General features: G+C 42.5%; 1 long non-coding RNA gene across 1 annotated transcript; it reads right to left on the bottom strand.

The window, feature by feature from the left end:
• Nucleotides 1-207: 207 nt before the first annotated feature.
• LOC125961035 (uncharacterized) lies at nt 208-4,659 on the bottom strand. Its single transcript, XR_007471330.1, has 2 exons — nt 3,771-4,659; nt 208-672 (listed from the first exon to the last, which is right to left on the bottom strand). It is a non-coding gene; the product is annotated as an uncharacterized LOC125961035 (long non-coding RNA).
• Nucleotides 4,660-15,706: the final 11,047 nt, after the last annotated feature.

Here is a 15,706-nt window from a genome sequence, read left to right as displayed (position 1 = left end):
ACAACTTTGTGACTAGATTATCAATCACTAAATTCTACACTTTTCAAAGGGTGAATTTTATGGTATGTGAATTATGTCTCAACTTAAAAAATGGTGATTAATAAATGTGATTTTTAAAATAACATGGGGAACATTATCATGAGTTTTATTTGCTTCCTGCCATCCTAAGCTCTGTAGATATGAAAAAAGACACACACACACCCCAAATGAGAACAAGCACTATTTACTGAGAACTTGTCTATAGAGCACGGGAGTCAGCCACCACCACTCACATCAGGCTGAGACTCAGGGCACACATAAGAGTGGGGACACTTTCTGATGGCAAAAAAAGGAAGGCATGTGCTCCCCAGAGCTTGTGATGTGAGGAGGCTGGAGACAAGTTGATAGGAAGAGGGTCGTCCTAAGTGATTACTTAAGGGAATATATTTGGCTTTCCCCGCATTTGGTTCTACATGGAAAGGACTGAAAATGACGAAGCTGTGAGTCATTCACCAAATCCTGACCCTTCAGGTCTATTGCTGCAGAGGTTGGAGTCTGGTTTTCCAGATTGGTTTCTGCAGGGTGTGGGGCAGGGCCTTGTGGCTGGAGGGAGAGGTTCCCAGGCTTCCAGGTGGATTTAGAAAATTCTGCATCCCAAAACCCTTCTTCATCATCTTCAACCAATCAGAGACTCTGTGGGTAGAGAAACTTGAATCAATGTCTTTAAAATTAACTGCAAACAGAATTGAAAATGACTAATGTACAATATAATGACATACTAAAAGGCAAATATCAATAGAAGAATCAAACAGAATTTTATAAATTCCTTCCAAGCAATGAATATGCTCAATGAAAATCACACGCTCATGAACTTCAGTATTTGGTAGTACATATCTGTGTGAAAAGAATTTTCAAATATGAAATGTATAAACAATGCAAAATCTCCTTATAAGTCAGCATTAACAGCTGAAATTTTGATGATAGGAACATGTAATAAGCTAAATGGCATCCCCCTTGCAAAACAATTCCATTTTTCTCATTAGCAGAATTGTATCACAAAAAAAATGTACTAAATATATTTTAAATTTCATAGATAAACATTTTGTGAAAAGAACTGCAAACTATAGTAATTATTACAGTAATGTCAACTTACTGTAAATCTTAGGATTTCTTATTTCACTAATGTTCACATTGTAGTGAATCTCATGACAAAAAGAGTTCATTAAATTTTCTTCTTGACCGAATACCGAAATCTGGCCTTCTGGTCGACCTTGCCGCTGCAGACGCCAAGTGACGTGCAACTGGTATGAACCTCAACAGGAGGTATCCAGATTGCACACGGGCGAAGGCGCAACGCCACGCTCCTGACAACCGGCCTCGACTCAGGCCACCATCGGTCCCCTTTCTCGCCCTGGGGTGTCCTCCCCTGCGCCCGCACGTCTGTAGGCCGTTCACTGTCTGCAGAGCTTCTTCAGAGAAGCTACCGACAACCGCGCCCACCCAGGGCCTCGGCCAGGCTCGTGTCTCCTCCCGACCATCACGGATGCTCCGGGCGGTCCCTGTTTCCCAAAGAGAAACGACAACGACTTACGACCACCGTAGCCTAGGAGGAACTGCCGCCCCTCCAGGAGCGCCCTACACGCTTGCCCTCGAAAGTCCGAGGTGAGGGGACCTGAACAGTTTCGAAACGCAAGCGCCACGCTGACGAGGCCACCAAGGTGGGGACGAGAGCTCCCCGCATAGACGCCGGTTCAATCTGCCGGGTGGCTCCTGTCTGTTGACCCGCATCCTGTGCCCCTGCCTCAGGGCAAGATCCGCCCTCGTGACCGCCTCGAGTGGAATCCGGAGAAACTGAAGTGGAACCCGTTGAGCAGCCCCACCGCCAGAACTGCACCATGATGGACCCGGGCCCCCAGCCGGCGAGGAGGCACCGACGGATCGTGACACACGGTGTACGACGCTGGTCACGGACATCCTCTCGTGGTCGCGCGTAACAGGACGTGAGGTCTCCGCGGGCGCCAAGGGGCACCAGAGACTGCTGGTCGACAGGCGCAGACCTCCCCAGAAACCTGCGAGGGAGCTCAGCGCCAGCCCCACAACACACATCTCTCCACATTCAATCTCTGGTGAGAGCAGGAGGCGCCCATCACTCCGCACCACCGGGATGGTCGCCGCCAGCGTCGCCGGCCTCAAGGAAATCTGGCCCGCGCCTGGGGGGCGAGTCACATCCCTCGCGAAGGTCGCCAGAGCTCAGAAGGGAAGGGATAATATAAAATTGGCCGCCAGGTGGCTCCCGACAACGGGTTCGAACGTCAGCGGGATGGATTCTGATCGCTGGTCGGCGAGGGATCAGCTCCGACCGCCCAAACGCTCGAGTTCGTCTCGGGCCGTCCACCTAGGAGCTACCGGCCCCCAGCAGCGGACGGGGCTGGGAAGATTTGTGCAGGAGGCTGCCGCGAAGGAGATGCGCTCCTCACGCTAATGTGGAGAATTCTGCAGTCAGAACCCTGACTCTGGACACTTGGGTTCCCTTAGTGCCCAGCCTGTTACCTCCTTATCAGGAGACCTTAGCAATTCACTTGGTTGCTCCAATTATCTCTGCCCACCCTACACCTGTGCAGCTCTTCTCTCCATGAGCCTAGAGCTGCTTTCCCAAGGAAGACAACCCCATGCCATTGCAGGTAGGAGCCAAGGAGACAACTGAACATTTGCATCTGGACCTATGAGAGAAATTTTATGTATCCAACGCAGGAAGATACAAGACTGAGAGGGTCTTATAACTTTAGCACCACATGAGCATAGCTTTCATGCAACAGTGACGCACACTCGGCAAGTCCAGGGGTGTCAGGAAGAAGAAACACACACACACACGCACACACACAAGCACACACACACACACATCTCTAGGTCTAATAAGAACACTTACCAGGGCTGGCAATGGTAGGATCAGAAAGCCCATTGTTCCCACTTCTGGCGTTCCCTGGGCTAGAATCCCAGATCATTCAAGCAGATCCTGGTTGTTTTACTGATGTCACTGTGGGGGAGTGAGGTCTTGGAGCTCCCTAGACTGTCATTTGCTGTCCAGTGCTCTACACTTTGTTCTGTGTACTATGCCCCTTCTCCTCCATACACAGTCACAATTAAGAAAATAAGAATCTGTAGACATTGCATTCAACTTTCTAATTTGAATGAAGGTTAAGAACACAAAGGAACAGAGTTATGTGAATAATTTTGCTAAGGAACTTACTTTTATTTTTTTGAAGCTATCAGAATGCTTATGAGTAGTCTATAAAAGGTTAATCTTTTTTAAAATTAGGAAAAATAAATGATTCTTTAGTGCTATCTCTCACCAAACCCCAAATCACCCCAGCACTTATAACACAGGACTCAACTGATGAAACGTCTGCTCCCCACTGGCCTAGAGATTTCTGTTCTGAGTTATTCTCTATCCCCTGTGTTCACTGCATTCCTAAGTCCACTGCAGCCAGTAACATGATGAAGGAGGCCACTGAGCCCAAGGGATGACCTTTCAAAAAAGAGAAGGAAAAAACCTCTCCCGTCTCCTGTGAGGTCACAGCCTTAATGGAGGCTGGAGCAAGTGAAAGTAAATGTTGGGAAAGAGAGTGTTTCTACATTGGTCCCTGACCTGCCATATCCCTAAAAGAATGGTGAACATAACTGGCGTTAATATTTCCTGGGTGCACTTAGAAGATCCAGACCCAAAGTACAAACCTAACCATTTGGCAAAAGATGGATCACTACAGGAACAAAAGTAAGCCTTTTTTTCTCACCTGTTGTTTCATTATCAGGAACTCTGGCACTACCTGACCTCCTCTGCATCCTTATGCAGGGACAATCTGAAAGTCAAGCAGATAAATCTGAGGAAAGAGAAAGCAGCCATGAGAACCCAGCCTTTCAAAGTATTGTTAGATACATCAGGCATCAATCCCCAACCACTCAGCTGGGAGTGACTCCTCCCACCTTACCCACAGACATGCTCAGACAGAAGGAACGCTTTTCCTTCCCATGGTCAAGAACAAGGCTGCATTGCCTACTCGGCTTGTGTAGAGGATGTAATATCCCCATTTTGCAGAAAACAATGCAAATTATGGGGTGTTATACTTTGATTCGACTTACTGTTCAGTTATTATTTTATTAATATTCAGTTCCTAGGATTAACACTAATTCCCAGATAACCCTTACCATGGTCTTCTGGCGAGTCCTGTCTCAACAGCAAGGACACCTCTTGAAAAGTTCTCATTTAATAATTCTTGGTGAAAGGCACCTTCATTTGTTCTCCAACACCCATTCCAGGACTTTAGCACCCCACCTTCCCTGTTGCGCCCCCCGCCACATTGGATGCCCTTGCCCTCAGTCACTTGGTTCCTCCCCATGTGGAAATCAGCAACATCAGAGCCTCAACCCTAGCTCTGCCCTCCATGTCCTTGGACATGTGGCCAGGAGATTTTCTATCAATTTAATGAAGGATAGAACAATCTGAGGACCCATGTCTTTTGACATCACATGTCAAACACTAACCTGGGCTTCAATGAAAAGGTAATTGATTAAACATAGCTCATGGATATAGTGTTTGAAACATAAAGAAGACCTAAAACTTAATCAGAAAGCTATGACCAGTGAGGGTTTACCAGATAGAAAATCTGTGAATTCAGCAAAGTAACATTACCTGTGAATGTAAATAACATGGGAAGATTTTCAATGAAGATCATCACTGAGGAAGCCGTCTAGAAATCACATGAAGAGAAGTGACTGAATGAGTATTATGTGAGTAATTTTTAACAGCCTCTCTTTCCTTGTCAATAGCAGGGATTTCGTGATGAAGAAGAGCCCACTGAATGCAATGAATATGAGGACATGTCATATACAACAACCTTAACTCCACGTGTGTTACACTTTCAGCCCGAATGGGAGAGACTTCAGCCGTTATTCATCACTGAATTAACATAAACAAATTATACTAGAGGGAAACCATGCAGATCTCAGAATGTGGAAGGTTTTTAGTCACCCTCCAACCTTAGACAACATGAGAGAGTGCACCCTGGAGTGACTCTTGCAAATGTCCTGAACGTGGGAAATAATTCAGCTGAAGCCTCGCATTTATACACCAACAGCTCACACTGGAGAAGACGAACCTTATAAAGGTAATGTAGCGAGAGAGCTGACTTTTATTCACACCAATAAACTCACACGGAAGAGAAGCCCTATATTTGGAATGACTGTGGAAGAGCTTACAGTGACCATCCAACACTTTAATATCATGAGCACATTCACACAAGAGAGAAACCACAATTAATATCATTTATGTGAGAAAACACTTAGTCAAAGCCATAACCTTAGTCATGGGGGAGAATTCACACTGATGAGAAACCCTACAAATGCAATGAATGTGGAAAAGCATTTAAACGCAGCTCTCATGCTTATACGCACTAGAAAACTCGAAGGAGAGACACCCTATGTCTGGAATCCATGTGGTGTAGCCTTTACCCAGAGCTCCCACTTTTATCAACACCAGCGAATTCATACTGAGTAGAAACCCTGTGTCTGTAATCAAGGATATTGAGCCTTCAGCCAGAAATTATCCCTTGTCAACCACCAGGAAAGTCATGTGGAGAGAAACCCTGGCCCTGTAATAATGGTGGAAGAGCCTTCAGTTGGAGCTCCAGCCTCAGAATACACAGAGAACTCAGAGTGGGCTGCATCCCTGACACAGTAGAGAAGACATCCCAAGGTTTACTACGAGGAGAACCCTCTTGGTGTAAGCCATCTAATCACTGCTGTAGAAGAAATCTGATGAAATGAATGCTAGCGTTCCATTAGTCATGGAGTCATTAGACGTGAGAGGGTTCACACTGAAAAAATAGTCTCAGTGTAATGAAGGAAGAACATTCTTCAGTGATTCATTATTCCTGACTGAACAAGAAAATGCTCACACTGAGGAGATGCCAATTCTAAAGACAATGTGGAAAATCTTTCACTTGTTATTCACATCAGAAAACTCATACTGGGAAAATAGTCTATAAAGAATGTGTTAGCATGCAATTGAGTCAATAATTCAGTCCTTCAGCAATTGTCTTATTATTAAATATACAATATAAAGATGTAGATGGTGAAGGGGTTTGAGAAGTGCTGCAAGCAATATTCAGTATCAAGTAAGAAGAAACGAGGCAAACCTGCTTCAGTAGATCATTCAAATGTGTCATTCAAAATCATGAAATATTGTGATACGTAAGAATGGGCCCATTTTCTGTTAATACTCTGTCACTGTTGATCAGTTAGACACTTTCTGTCTTTATAAAATTATAATCATAATTACAAAGACTGGGATCAGTCAGGAAACAACGATGAATGTTAACTGAAAATGTAAAGCATAGTATGATGTGTGTTAACACTTACATTAGCGTCCAAATATGTGTATACACATTCAGGATGAATGGCTTCAAGGATAATTACACACATACTTTGTGATTAACCTCTGCTGCTTCAATTAATTCTATTACTTAACTTGCATTTACTATTTCCCGTATGACTTAAAAAATTATACATTAATTATATTTAAAGAAAGGTGAATAATTGTGGGTACATGGACAGGAAGAACTCAAGAATTCAGAGTCAGACGGTGGTTTAATCCTTACTTAGCATTTTGTAGCCAAGGGTTTCTTTGTTTGTTTTGTCCAAGAAGAACAGATAAATATCTTCAGGACTGAGAAGGTGAAAGATCTTTGCAGACATAAAAAGAGTTCTACTTAAAGAATGTATTAGAACATTGAGGGGTGCATATACTAAATCACGTAAACACAATGGAGATCCCTCACAGAGCCATTGGTAAGTCTACCTTTAAAGCTTTACTCTTTGATGTAGAAAAATGGTACTAAAAAAAGTTCCTGGAGAAAGTTCACCATAGAGACAATGTCTATTTTGTCAATTAAACCTTCAAGAAGGCTAGTTAGGGAGAGTGTACAGGCTGCATGATGAGTTCTGGCCCTTTTTCAGTTCAATTTTTTTTCTTTTTTGGCCAAAACATTCGTTATAGCCCTGAGGTCCATTGGAGTCTAATGGGTTGAGAAATGGTATTCTAGGGCCTATAAAGCCCATCATGGGGACTTTCCTAACATTCCAGAGGTTAAGACTTCAACTTCCAATGCAGGGAGTGTGGGTTCAATCCCTGGTTGGGGAGCTAAGATCTCACATGGCTCACAGGCAAAAAACCAAAACAGAAAACAGTAAATTGTAACAAATTCAATAAAAAACTTTTAAAATGGTCCACATCAAAAAAAAAACTTTAAAAAAATTTTTTTTAAAAACCCATGATGTTACCTGCAACATTACTGTGTGTACATGCATCTGAGTGCACACACAGACACCCATTCAAGGGAGGGACAGTGTAACAACTATCTGATCATAAAGGGAAAATGCGATTCAGGAATTATTAGCATAAAGGATTCATGCAGGAGAAAAATAAGATAAATCACTGTTTATTCATTTATAAATTTTCATTCATTTGTAAACTGTTCATTTATTTATAAACTTTTCAATTATTAAATATTTAATGAGAACTTCCAATATTTCAGAACCTGGATTGTTATGATGATTAAACATAAATAGCAGAACGCCTTTCTCTTCATAGAACTCTATATTCTAACACAGGCAATAAGAATAAATTGCAAAACAAAATTTCTGACATTAAAAAAAAGACATGTTCATACATTGTATAGTCACAAAATATCACTACTAGTCTACAATAAAAAGTTGGCACTTCATAAAATAAAATTGACATTTAAAACAGTCTCAATTCTGGAAATTTGAAAAGTTATATATTTTTAGTAAAAATAGTTTACAAAATTCTCAATTTTGGAAAAGCTTGTCTTCATGAATTGGGGAGAGCAAATCTAGCAAAGCTAGATTTCCTGTCTTAAGATCCAGGTTTGCTCTTCTCTATATTCCAAAATAAAAATTTTAAATTGTTAGAATTCAAAACTACATGTTTGAAAATCAGTAACGATTTTTATAAGGATAAAAATTCTACTGCATGTGCCTCTTAAAATTCCTTTCATTATCCATTTTATTCAAAATTCAACCGGTTACCATTTTAAAGGATAACAGACAAGAGGATTGCTATCTTGCTCTGTATATTGGGCTCTTAATTCCTTTCTAATTTTTTTGATAGCCCAAAGCAATCCAAAATAACACATTATTATCATAAAATCCAGAATTTCCCAGTGTGTTCTGTAGTGTATATAGTCCCAATGCGATTATATACACTTGTGGTAAATTTGAAGTTATATGTATTCCTAAATGCAAAATAAAAATCTAAAAATGCATTTACCTATATGTTTCATTATGCAATAATGCCCTTTTAAGAAAGAAATGGCTTACCAGATGCAAGAATACCTGGAAGTTGCATAATATGTTTTTATATTTAATAACAGAAAATAAGGTAATAAGTGATTTTTTTGTTGTTATACATTTTTATATTCTTTTGTAAATTACATATTCATTGCTTCATCAATGTGATTTTTTTCTGGTTTATTTTACTCTAGTGTGAATTATAGTGCATTAACTCTTGATAGTTTTCTATTAGAAAATGATTCTTGATGAAATTCTCCATGATCAATTAACTTTGATAAACACTGCCACAGGCAAGACATGTCACCAAACCAAAATTTAAAGTAAATACTTTTATGGCTTACAATGTCCTATTTTGAGGCTCAGAAATATGTAGCAGTTTTTGCAGTTGATGCTAATTTGTGTGGGTGCTAGGTTTTAGTTACACTAATTTGTGATTATTTCTGAGATGAAAATAAAAATATCTGCAGGTGGATTCCCTTCCTCAGTGCAGGAATAATTGTGAATTAGTGTTTATTCTAACTGAGATTACTGAGAGTAATGTAACATAGTTACTTCTACCTAAAGTTTGTTTCCAGGGATAAAATTCGCTAAATGTTTAACTGTTTTAAAAGTATAAATCCCAGCATATGAGTTTCAAAAATTTTTTTCCCCACTTTTCTGGAGCAAGGGTTGGCAAACTTGTGTAAAGGACCAGAGAGTAAATATTTTAGATTCGCCATATGATGTCTGTTATTTCTACTCAGCTCAGTCATTGTAGCCAAAAAGCAGCTACAGTAAAATGTAAATAAAGCAGTATAACTGTGTTTCAATAAAACATTATTTATAGACAGGAAATTTGAATGCTATATAATTTTCGTGTGTTGCAAATAATCTTTTTATGAATTATTTTCAGCCATTTAAAAATATAAAAACCACTCTTAGCTTGCAGTTCCTACCAGCACAAGCTGGGTGTGGAATTTGGCCAATGGGATGTAGGATGCAAGGGCCTGTTCTCTCGAGTTACAGTGCAAACATCCCTCATTAGAGACCAGCATTCGAAAACGAATTGATTGTACTAGCCCTGCGCCAGAAAATATGAAAACTACAATCAAAACAAAAAACAAGTTACCGAAATCTGCCCAAGATGTGAGGGGATTTACTCCTCCCCCAGGATGCCCCCCTCTGCTCATGTATGGTCCCCTCCTGTTGGCGTCCCCAGCCACCAGCAGTGAGTGAGACTGTCCTGTCCCTCTGCTCCCTGTCCGACCGCATGCAGGGGCCCAAAGAGTTCTCAGCAATAGTTATTTACGGGGCACAGATCCTCATCCATCAATTCACTACTAACTTCTGTGGCTCCCAGAGGGACAGAAAGCCGCCTTTCCAGCCCCACGCCTGGCTTGGAGTCCAGCCGCTAAGAGTCCAGCCTCTCTGAGGGTTAATGGCCAGCGGAGTCTGGCAGCTGTTGTGGGTTCTCTGCACCCAAATGGGGTTGGGGCCATGACCTGTTCTTCAGTCTCACGGCCAACACCAGCGGATGACTCTGACAGTTCAAGTCACCAAACGTCTTATTTTGGCAGGGGCCAGAGCACCTTCTACAAAACAGTTATAAAGAACATTTCTTTCGTCCAGGATGGGAAATCTGGGCCCTTTCACACCAGAGACAAGGATCAAAGAAGTAGCACGCGGGGTGCAGTAAGTAGTTGACCCCCGCGTTGTTGTTCCAGTGCCGGCCCTGCCCGCAGCCTGCAGCCAGCGAAGCGGCCCGGCGCTGCGTCCATCGGCTCTTAGGCTACAGACCGGGAAGCACGTGGAGCCAGAAGTGGAAGCGGCCCGGTGTCGCCGGACCGGCTAGGAGAACCCCGACGGCGCCTCTGGCGTCAGTGTCTCCACGGCTCCGCCTGCAGCTCGCCCGGCAGGTCCGGAAGGAGCGACCGCGGGGCGGGCGGAACACACGGCAGGGCTCCGGGCTGGGGCGGCGATCGCTGCTGGGCCCATCCCCGCACGAGCTCCTGCCTCCGTCGCTGACGTCCCAGGTGCTGGATGCATGGCGGGAGCCCTGGAGGCGGCGAGGAGAGGAGCGGGGCGGCCTACAGGCCCAGGAGATGGTCCCGCTCCTCCGCGCTCACGGGAAGCGGCAGTCATGGGAGCACCCCGGGCGGTACAGCGGATCCTCGGCCCGGCAGAGGGCTTCCCGCCGGCCGGGCTCAGCCCCGCGGGGCAGGAACCGCACCCGCTTCTCTCCCTCGGCGCACAGACCAGCCCGGTGTCTCTGCCGCCGCCACGGGAAATTGGGGTCGGAGGACAGAGAGAAGGGGCGCGATCCCAGCATATCCTCTGGCACCTGGAGGCTGCCTCATCCTCCGCAGACAGGGGCATGTCCCTGAACTTGGCGGCGGGGCCCAGGGCCTCAGAAGCGCCGGTGCCCTGGCCCCTCCCCAAGCAGAGGACATGGTGCTCATTTTGAAATGTATAGAAATTCCAAATTACTCTGTTGTGTAACAAGAAGTAACATAGTGTTGTAGATCAGTTATATTTCAACAGTCAACCAACAAGCAAACAAACTCATCCAATAACAGTCCGATTTGTGGTCCACAGAGGCAGGGCGTGGGAAGGGGTGGGACTGGATGAAGGTGGCCCAAACTGCAAGCATCCACTAGTAAGAGATACCAGGGATGCAAGGTAGCACATGATAAAGATAATTAACACTTGTGTCTCCTATACATAGAAGTGGTTCAGAGAATTAATTATAAAGGTTCCCATCACAAGAAAAACACATTTTTCTATTTCTCTAATTTTGTGTCTATATGAGATGATGAAAGTTCCCTAAATTTAGTGTGATAATCATTTCATAACATATGTAAGTCAAATCATTATACACTGTAAAGTTACACGGTGCTCTATGTCAGTTATACCTCAGTAAACCTGGAAGAAGATAAATGAATAAATAAAATGGTGCCCCATTGAATCTCGATTAAAATGGATACTAAATGGAATTTTAGTGGGCATGTGCAGCAGTTTTTGTATTCTCATAAAAACCATTATTGATTTTCAAAAGTGTATTTTGTAATTGAACAGTTAATTTAAAAATACTTATTTCATAATATTTTGAACAATTATCTTGGCTGTTAGAAAGGGAAATCTATCTTTATTCTTCCCAAATCTTTCAGAATAGCTTTTCAAAGGTTCAGAATTTTGTAAAATATTTTTTAAAAACCCAGTCTTTTTGACAATTTTTGGCCTTCCAAAGTTCTATAATGATACTGTTATAAATCTCAATTTTGTTTTATAAAGTGGCAACTTTTCTTTGTAAATTAGGAGCAAACATTTTGTAGTTACACAATTTGTAAACCCTTATGTATGTTTGATTTTTAATATCAGAAATTTTATATTGCAGTGTATTTGAATTGACTGCGTTAGAATGTAGAGTTCTATGAAGATAGGAACATTGTATTATTTACATTTTAGTCCTCATAACAAGCCAAGTTCTGAAATCCTGGAAGCTTTCAGTAAATATTCATTAATAATTGAAAATTTGATAAATTAATGACTGAGGTAACTTAGATGCTCTCTCTCCTGATGACACATTTATACCATTGATTCCAGACTCACATTTTCTTTTTAGGTTCAGATGGAGGCTATATGCTCTCTCCCTTGCTTGCATGTTTGTGTGTGTGCGTGTGCATGTACACAGACAGGAGCACAGACACACAAATGTTGCAGGCAACATCCCATGCTTTATAGCCCCCTACAATACCATGTTTTCACCCATTAGACATCCGTGGACTTTAGGGTTATAATGAATGTTTTTAGGCCAACAGAGGAAAAGCAATTTATCTGAAGAGGAGCAAGACCTTATCAGGCAGGCCCTACCCTCTCCAAATCTGAAAATGGAACTCTCCATGTCTGCAATGATTTTTTTTTTATCTTACCTTATTTTATTTATTGGGGCTATAGTTGTTTTACAATGTTGTGTTTCTGGAATGATCTTCCACTTTCTTCATTCTGACATATCTATCTGTTCTTTGTGGGGGAAAAAACATTTTGGCTAAGAAATTCTGTTGCAGGAATAAACCCCTGCAAAATTTCTTGGAATTTTCATGGCCGGGTCCAAAAATTCTCCAGGACTAGGAATCTTGTGAAAAAGTTAAGTTTATTTGTAATTCAATTTTAAGTCTTAAGAGGCACATTGAGTGAAAATATAAAAGGAATAGAATAATTGAAGCACCAGATTTTACAGTGTTTTGAGACAGAGGGCTTCTCACCTTGTGAATTCATCAGTGTGAATAGAAGTTAAGGCTCTGCTGAAGTGTGTCCCACATTTATCACATTAAGAGTTCTCTCCAGTGTGAGTTTCTGGTGTATTTAAATGTGAGGCTGCAGCTAAACTATCTTCCACGTTTATAACATATATAGGTGTTCACTTCAGGGTGAGTTTTCTCATGACATCTAAGGTTACAGCATTGTCTACAAGCCTTCTCACATTGATGAGACCTGCATGGTTTCACTCCAGTATAAATTATCTTATGTTAATTCAAAGATGAATAAAGGCTGAAGGCTCTTCCAAATTGATTGCAAGCATAGGGTTTCTGTCCTGTGAGAGGTCACTCATGTGGTGTGATAGTTGAGTTCTATGTGAAATCTCCTCATATTTGTTACATTCAGTGGGCTCTTCTCCAGTGTGAAGTCCCTACTATTGATAAGGAAAGGAAAGACTATTAAAAGTTTGCTCACATAAAATTCATTTCTATACTTCTCTACACATGAATTCTAGGCTGCTCCCTCAGTGATGGTCTCCACTAACTACCAACCCCACCATGTTACTTATATTCACATAGAGTCTCACTTTGCTGAATTCATATAGATTTTTCTAACTTGTAGCCTCTCACTGCCATCGTTTTCTGATTAAGTTTTCGGCCTTCTTTATTTTTCAAACACTATATACATGAACTACATTTAAGCAACTGCCCTTTTGAAACTCAAGGTACAGTTTGTTTTTGGGGAAAAATGGTTCCAAATGAAAACTATTCAAAAGCCTCTGCCGGGCCAGCGTTTAAGTCCCCTTTCAGTCAGATGGTTGGGCTGAATTCCTCTTACCCTAAGATCATATCTCTTATGTGGACAGCGGGGTTTATTCCCGTAAACTTACTATTGACCTTCAGATAAATGGCTTCTTCCTGAAGCTACTGTCTGTGAACATGTTTAAAATTGATCTTTAATACAGAGAAAAGGTATGAAATGGAGCAATATATAAGAAATTGGAAACATATTATAGGATATTGACAATTAGAATATATCTTGAAGGGTAAAACAAACGAAAAATAAAATGGCTGGGATGTTGGTGAGATAAGGATGAGGAAAAGCACCGGAAGGGAGGGACTGAAACAATGGGTGCTGCGTTGACGTTTAGCACCAGTCGCCACAGAGCCATCCTTTCCTCTAAGGCCAAGGAATATACGGAAGGTTAGATTAATAAGATTGATACGTTCACAGAATTGTGACACTATCGGAGGGATTTTTCTACATTGACTTCAACAAGATTTCAGAGACATTTCACTCAAAGAAACCTGCAATTGACATTACCCCAGGTCTGGATGAAGTTCACAATCACATGTCTTCAAAGTCACTGATTCCTAAAAACATGCAGGACATTCTGGTTCAGGCTGCCCTATTTACCCAAATGTCCAGAGGTGATGGTCGAGGGTGACAGTAATGAGAAAAGGCAGTTGTGTGTATCAAAAGCCCAAACCTGTTTGACGTCAAGTCCAATGTTCCTCTGGGCTGACTTGGCGTATGCCTTTCAGGTGCATCACAGAGATGGGCACACTCTGAATACAGAGTGACTTTCATGGTAAAGGACCACCACATGAGGGGTGGTGTGAAATAACCTGCACAGTCCACAACAGAATGTTAATTCTGAGCTGACTGGCAATTAAAAAATGTGTACTTGGGAATTCATAAATATCCCTGTTCCCCACTACTTTCAGTTAAATCTACAGACTTAGCACAAGACAGGCAATATACATGTTCCGCCACTTATCAGCAGTGACTACAGGCAATGTATTCCCCAATACAAACCTCACTGTTCTCATGTGGAAAATACCTTAATAACCTCTCAAGAGAGTTGAGTGATTAAATGAGCTGACATGACATGTTTGAACATAACAAAACCCAATAAATAAAAGCTACAGGTGAATTAGTCATTAAAAAGTCAGAGAGCCTTGATGCCATGTCCACCATTTTGTGTGAGTGAACACACTGTGTATACAACTTGGGGTCCGCAGTTGCTGCCTACCTAACCTCGACACAGACCATGCATTCATCACCAGATAGGAGGACAGACGGGCTCAGCTTCACAAGCCAGCTGTCCCGGGGCTGCCAAACTGTAAGATGATCCCCAACTGACCTTTCCTGTGGGTTGAGGTCTCTCTTTCCCTCCTCGTTTCCTGGGACCTCATCGCTTTGACTATCATTGTCTCTCCTGTAGATTCCTCCTGTCTTCCCTGCTCAGAGACTAATCGGAGACTCTCGATGGTCCAGGGCTCTCCAGGGCTTCACATATCGTCACGATTTCCTAAGTGTTCCTCTACCTACTATATCCTACTCAATGCACCAATTAAGGAAAAAATGCTTTCTGTAAAGTGATTCCAGTTTCTGAACAAAGGTTACCTAAACAGGGGGAAAATGGCTGGTTTGGAACAAGAATGAATGGAAGTATTTTGTTGTGACTTTTTAGAGTTTTCAAAATAGTCAATTGTATTCTGAGAAAACAGATTAAAAATTGGAGAAACAAAGGAAAAAAAAAAGCAAATTGGCCCCACCCTCCCCTCTGGGCCAGTCCTGCTGAAGGGCTTCTTCTCTTTCTCCTACCCCGTCAGCTCTGCACAGCCCTCTAGCCAACATCTCTGACCCTGCACGTATTGAACTCACCCGTCCACACACCTCCTCCCCTGCCAGACGTTGAACTTCTGTTCTTGCTCAACCCTCCACTTGTGCCCATCACAGGACAGAGTTCGCTGCACCGCAGACTCGCTTATGGAGTGAGTCACACCCCCGTCAAGCCCATGGCTGAGGGGAGAGAAATACAACCTCTCATGTGCCCTCTTTACCATCACAGCCTTCATGGAGTCTGGAGCACCTCGGTGTAAATGTTGGAAAAGAGACGGTTGCTGTATTAGATCTTGCCCTACTCCACGATACTCACAGAGTTGCCAGACGACAGGACTTGTGCTCAGAGCCTTCACTTCCACCAGGATACACTTAGAGCACTCAGTCCAAGTGGTGACACCTTTCTATCCACCGGAAACAAAGTTACCATACCAGGAGAAAGAGCAAGTCCCCACTCACCTGGGGACACATTGCCAAGAACTCAGCTGCTAGTATT

This window comes from Orcinus orca, chromosome 14, assembly GCF_937001465.1.
Source record: "Orcinus orca chromosome 14, mOrcOrc1.1, whole genome shotgun sequence".
NCBI lineage: Eukaryota > Metazoa > Chordata > Mammalia > Artiodactyla > Delphinidae > Orcinus > Orcinus orca.
The sequence above is the reverse complement of the archived record's forward strand: the minus strand, read 5'-3'. Positions and strand labels throughout refer to the sequence as shown.